The 5,862-nt window shown below is 38.1% G+C and overlaps 1 long non-coding RNA gene across 2 annotated transcripts in view; it reads right to left on the bottom strand.

Annotated features, from left to right (window-relative positions):
* LOC109132984 overlaps positions 5,030-5,862 on the bottom strand; it is a 1,973-nt gene continuing 1,140 nt past the window's right edge. The window contains exons 1-2 of one of the 2 annotated variants that reach the window (XR_002037883.1): positions 5,802-5,845; positions 5,030-5,396 (exon numbers count right to left, since the gene is read on the bottom strand). This is a non-coding gene — a long non-coding RNA (uncharacterized LOC109132984). Of the gene's footprint in view, positions 5,397-5,801; positions 5,846-5,862 lie in introns of those variants that run through there. The other variant, XR_002037884.1, reaches the window with a different exon arrangement.

Below are 5,862 nucleotides of genomic sequence, written 5' to 3'. Positions count from 1 at the left end.
AGTCGGGTAACTCCTCGGGTGGATCTTTGGGTTGCTCCTCGCGCTCTTGGATCCTCTTCGATCGTGTTGGGGTTCGGACTTGTTCTTGTAGCTCGATGGCTCCTTTGGGTACATGCTCGAATTGTCCTTGTTTTTCCCCATTTTTGGCTCTTTAGCACCTGTGTTCATCCAATATATGCAAATGCAGAAATGCAACACCCTAAATGCTCTAAAACTTCATTCTTACAGTAAATGACCTAAAAATGCTAAGTTAGAGGTATGAACAATGCAAAATATGGACAAAAAAGGATGCTAAAAACATGTAAATTAGAGTGTTATCACTGAACGCACTCTCCGTGCTCTTAACAATCTTGTTCGTGCTCTTCTTTTTCAAGCTCAAATGCCTAACACTTACTGGGTTGAAGCATTATACATGGCTGCCATTATCTTTAATCTCCTTCCCTCGACAACGATTGCAAATGAGATACCTTTCACTCGCCTCTTCAACAAACCTGCCTCTTACGACCATCTTAGAGTCTTTGGGTGCTTGTGTTATCCCAACCTTCTTCCTACTACTCAGAACAAGCTCTCTCCTCGTTCCTCACGATGTGTTTTCCTTGGGTATCCCACTAATCACCGTCGACATAGGTGTCTCGATCTTTCTACTCACCGTATATCATTTCTCGTCACGTCGTCTTCGATGAAACATCCTTCTAGTTCTCGTCTTCCCCGTCGGAAACCAGTGTACAACCTCCTACTCCATCACTTCCTTATATGCCTTCTCTACCTCTACCTCTCTCTACTTCTCCACCGCTGCCTGAAGCTCCACCATCTCCTCCTACAGCGCCTCTTTCACCTCTGGTGCCTCCATCACCACTATCACCTCTTGTACCACCGACACCTCCTTCTCCTCTGGTGTCTCCGTCTCCACCGGTGTCTCCTTCTCCATTGGTACGTGCCTCCGTCACCACCGGTGCCTCCCACGCCACCACCCTCAACCGTTCAACAACCTGCTCCTCCTCCAGCCCCTCCTCGCATCCGCACAAGGAGTCAAAGTGGTATTACTAAACCTAAACGCATTCTCTCTCTTCATACTAGTCATATTTCTCCTCTTCGCCGTTCTCATATTCAAGCGGCTCGTGATCCTAATTGGAATGGGGCAATTTCAACTGAATACACGGCACAAAAATCTGCCGGTACATGGGATCTTGTTCCTCATCCTGTGAATACTAACATTGTGCACTCTATGTGGTTGTTTAGTCATAAATTTAATGCATATGGCACCTTGTCTCGGTACAAAGCTCAGTTGGTCGCAAACGGCAAATCGCAACAAGTGGGGGTCGATTGTGAGGAGACATTCAGTCCCGTTATTAAACCAACGACAATTTAAACTGTTCTATACCTTGCCGTTGCCCGTGACTGGCCTCTCCACCAACTCGATGTTAAGAACGCATTCCTCCAAGGCGACCTTGAGGAAACCGTTTACATGCACCATCCGCCAGGCTTCGTTGATCCCGACAAACTGGACCATGTGTGTCTTCTAAAGAAGTCCTTATGCGGTCTCAAACAATCACCAATGACATGTTTTCACCGATTTGCTCAATATGCTATCAAAATTGGTTTCAAGAACAGCAAGAGTGATGTTTCTCTATTCGTGTACTGCAACGGCACTGACCTTGCCTATCTTCTCTTATACGTAGATGACATTATCCTTACTGTAAACCAGTCACGACTCCGGTTGACACCTCCGCCAAACTCCATGTTGATGTCGGCCCCCTGGTTGTTGACCCGTCACTTTACCGTAGTCTTGTCGGCGCTCTCCAATATCTCACTTTCACCAGGCCTCTTATGCGGTCCAACAAATCTCTCTCTATATGCATGACCCTCGTGAGCCTCACTTCACCGCCATGAAACGTATCCTCTGCTATCTCAAAGGAACCATCTCTGAAGGTTTACACATCACCCGATCCAAAACAACAACACTCACTGCCTATACCGACGCGGACTGGGCTGGCTGCCCTAATACACGCCGTTCCACCTCTGGCTTTGCCGTCTTTCTTGGTGACAACCTCATCTCCTGGTCCTCCAAACGCCAGCGCACTGTATCTCGCTCTAGTGCTGAGGCCGAGTATCACGGTGTTTCCAATGTTGTGGCTGAAACAATATGGATATGTAACCTTCTCCTTGAACTTCATTACCCTCTCAATACTACGACACTTGTGTACTGTGATAATATAAGCGCCGTTTATCTCTCCACCAATCCAGTACAGCATCAACGCACCAAGCATATCGAGTTGGATATCTTGTTTGTCCGTGAACGTGTTGCCATGGGCCAGGTTCGTGTCTTTCATGTCCCATCCTCCCATCAATATGCAGACATCTTCACCAAAGGTCTCCCTACATCTTTGTTCCGTGATTTCAAATCCAGTCTCAATGTTCATCCTAATCACGTTTCGACTGCAGGAGGGTATTAGAATAGGAATACATATATTATTTTGTGTATATTAGGAAGCTTAGTTAATAGCCCCCAACGGTTATCTTGTACAGCTACTCATATATAATCTCTTCAATACAATGATACCAATCATCGATTGGATTAACCTAATCAAACACTCTGGAAGTATTTTCAAAAGCACCCTTATCAACTAATGCTAAGATGGTGCATCAATGTCTATGTGTAAAGTCAATAGAGACTTGTATGCATCAACGCTGAGTTTAAACTTCTCTTGCGCTGCCGCCTGGGATTTAAACCACATTACCGAAAAATCAATTTATCAACACATAAAAAAAAAATTAAAACTACGATCAGTTTAAAAGAAAAGTTGAATTATATTATTACCAATAAAAAAAATTTCCAATATTGTTTTTTCTTATTTTTATATTTCATTTATTATTATTTTTTATTTAAACTTTCTATTAATTATAAGTAACATAAATACTGTATGCACTAAATAAGTATTGTAAATTTATTTTAAAGTAAAAAAAATGTGCTTAGGTGAATATTTAGGTGGCAGTACGAAGAGAAAAAAACTAACTTTATAGATATAGCTGGTCCATGTTTTTGATATTGATAAACAATCTTTGCTTATTGTATGGAACAGGGGCGGATCCACCTTGACCAAAGATGGTGCATGTGCACAATATGAAAAGTATAAATTATTTAATTTGTTTGTAAATTTATAAGGTAAAAGTAGCTTAATGGTAAGAATGCACCAGTTGATTTGTGAGGTCATTCATGGGTTCAAACCCTTCCTCTGTAACTCTTTTATAGTTTTTGCACCTGGTAGAAAGTTTGGCTAGATCCGCCACTGGTATGGAATGAAACGGATCTCATGTGGTATTAGATTTTGTGTAGCTGTCTCGAGCATACAACATTAGGGGAAAAAGAGTAAAAAATATTGACTGCTCCCCTCTTAGTAGAGTATGATTTTGTAGTCTTGAAGAGTGACTAAAATATCGTTACATTGCATACAATATCATAAAATCCAACTTTATTGATCAACTAAAACTAAAACGAACAAATGGTTTAAAGCATAACTATTTTAAAATTCTACTTTGTGGTAGGAGGAACTGCGCCAGCAATTCTTGAGTATTGTTCCTTCAACATAGGAGGGAAAAATAGATTAACCGGAATTTTTGGGATGCAATTGGATTCAACTTCCAAAAATGCTTTGCAGCAAACTGGACCTATGCTACCAAACTTTCTAGTGATTATCGATTAAGAAATCTCAGTAATGCATCCAGGAATATCCATCAATGTTGACCAACATTTTGTTATATCAGGAAATCCTGATATACGAGGACCCGGTTGGAATGGAAATGGTAGCTGAGCATTTACGGAAACCACAATGCATACAACCGCTACAACAAAATCACGTTTTTGATAGCCATGATGAAGGAAATAGGAAGATTGAAATATAATATTGGTACAAATGACTCTTTCTCGAGTATGTTTCTGAATGATGAACAATACTAACCTCCTTTAGTTATACTAGGATAGTACCCGCGCTACGCCGCGGGATTGTTTGTTGTTTTAAATTATTTTATGGTTAATTTTTGTTATGTTGTTTGTAATTAAAAATCATTGTTTTTACTTTTTTGATCAACAAATTAAAAATCATTGTTAATATTGATTTTAACAATGTTCATTTGTAATATTTTTGTTTTTAACTTTTTGTTATTAATTTTTGGTGGTGTTAAAAAAATTATTTTTGTGAAATCTTAGACTTGATGAATTTTGTTTTTTCTTATATTAGGATGCATTGGTGGACCATTATTATTGCTAGATGTTTGGTTTATTTAAATGAAATCAAGTTTGATGGTTTATATTGATTATGCTTTTTATTATTGGTAGAACAGCTAAATCACATTGTGTATGTATTGTAAAATACATATTTGTATTTAAAAGAAGGGTTTTTTATATAACATTACGGTCAAGAAATGAGATTTTAAATGGGAAAATAGTTGTTTGGAATAGCTGAGATGTTATTTTTCCTGACTTAATTTTCTTCTGTTTCTTTGTAATCTTCACCTGCATTTTATTTTTGTTTAATTTTTGTTAGTACTGTAGAAATTTAATGGGTAAATTATTATTTTTGTGTTGTTCTTTGGTTTGGGGAATTAATACATGCGTCTTTGTATTGGAGATTATCGAATACTTCTTTGTAAACGACATTTTTGATTGATGCCTTCTTTTCTTTGTTAAATCCAGCGCTCCAAACATCTGACAGACTTGGATAGGAAAAAGAAAAATTCAGTGGGCTTATCGGTCCTATATGCCTTCTAAAATTCTGATTAATGGGGTTGGATTCATTTGTTATGGTTGCTTAATTTCATTTATTAACGCATCATCACATGAGCATAATTAGGAAGATACTCAACTAAGGATTTTGGGTGGCAAAGCTAAGCATAAGAAATACAACCGAAAGGGAACAACTCTAAGATTAATCTCATCAGTATATGGTTCTGATATAGTAATACGGTAATACTGATATCTTTAATTTCACGCAAACACAACAATAGAAATTGAAAGGTAAACTACTAATAAAAATCAGGCCATGAATGTCGACTAAATAAATAGATATATCCAATGAATAGAAAAAATGGTATCAGATGAGATGATACATACCCTTTTAGGTGCATGGTCCAAAACAATGATGGTATCTCTTCTTTCTCTAATTTAAAAACAAAGTCTATCAAAACTGCCTTTGTGACACCATTTGTTCCTGATACGTTCTGGCAGGGCAAATAAACCGACATGAAGCTGAACCATATTCCATTTCGCCAGTCATTGCGCTTGTGCTAGAGGAACATGATTCCAGACGTTTCTGCATTTTCTCTTCATCAGCCTGCATTTCCTTATGCCTTATCCTTATTTTGGTTTCTATAACCCGTTGCTCTTCCTGCAAAAGGATACACTGATTTGAAGAGAGAGAGTGAGTGTTGGCTTAAACATACTCATTCAATAACATGACCGGTTTCCGTATGTATAACGAAAGATCTGCAACATTTCATTGTACATTCATATCTGTAAAACAAAACAACAATGGAATTCATCAAACTTGATAGTCAAACAGAATGCCATAAAACTTGATAGTTCGAATCTTATACTATAATACAATTGAAGCTCAACTGATACCAAACAAGAAATTTTCAAAATGCAAAACACTCTGTTGACATAACCAATTAAATCCAAACAACTTAACAAGATTCTTCTAGCAAAAAGAACATTTGGAGCTTATCATTCTGTTTCTCAACTTCAAACCCAACAGAAGAAAAAACAAGTTGAATACGAAAAAAATGAGTTAAAATCATTTCATTACCAAATACTTGCTGAGGAGTCGAACGCTTAGTGGGATCAGGTTCCAACATCTGCTTCACAAG

This window comes from Camelina sativa, chromosome 5 (assembly GCF_000633955.1).
Source record: "Camelina sativa cultivar DH55 chromosome 5, Cs, whole genome shotgun sequence".
In the NCBI taxonomy this organism is placed as follows: domain Eukaryota; kingdom Viridiplantae; phylum Streptophyta; class Magnoliopsida; order Brassicales; family Brassicaceae; genus Camelina; species Camelina sativa.
The sequence above is the reverse complement of the archived record's forward strand: the minus strand, read 5'-3'. Positions and strand labels throughout refer to the sequence as shown.